Source organism: Elephantulus edwardii, unplaced genomic scaffold, assembly GCF_000299155.1.
Source record: "Elephantulus edwardii isolate Elephantulus edwardi_28Jun2011 unplaced genomic scaffold, EleEdw1.0 scaffold00027, whole genome shotgun sequence".
Lineage (NCBI taxonomy): Eukaryota > Metazoa > Chordata > Mammalia > Macroscelidea > Macroscelididae > Elephantulus > Elephantulus edwardii.
The window spans coordinates 2,857,621-2,858,165 of record NW_006399777.1 but is presented as its reverse complement, the minus strand read 5'-3'; positions in this window follow the sequence as shown (position 1 = coordinate 2,858,165).

The following is a 545-nucleotide window of genomic DNA, read 5'->3' as shown; positions in this document are numbered from 1 at the left end:
AAGCCTAGCACAGTGCTCCAAGAGTGGAAGATGTGGTTTGGGATGTTTTGTTTTTCTTTTTAATAGACACTTGGACACATGGTCACTTGGACCAACAGTTAAAGGGAGCCAATGAGCCTTCAAACAGAAAGGTACAATTAATCCCCTATATTTTCTAGGTGAAAACCCCAAGTTACAGAGAGACAAAAAAACCAAATAGGTCTAGTTGCCTTGGATCCAGAGGGAAAGAATATGGACAACCACGCCGCAGGTATGAATTTGTTCCCTAAAGTACAGGTGGAAGAAATATCACATTGGTTTGTAAAGCAAATAAATTTAAGTTTGTATGCTCTCATTCACCAGGAATCTGTGTCAGAACTCTGTTTGCCAGAAACTGTATAATCCGTCCTTAAAACTGGATGAGCGGTATGTTCCATTCAGAAGAGCAACAAAAAAAATACACAAAGCACAGAGGTGCCACTGAGCAAGATGTAAGGGGCCCACCTCTAGTTAGGATGTAGAAAGGCATAGAAAAAAGGAGAGAGAGAGAGAGAGAGAGAGAGAGA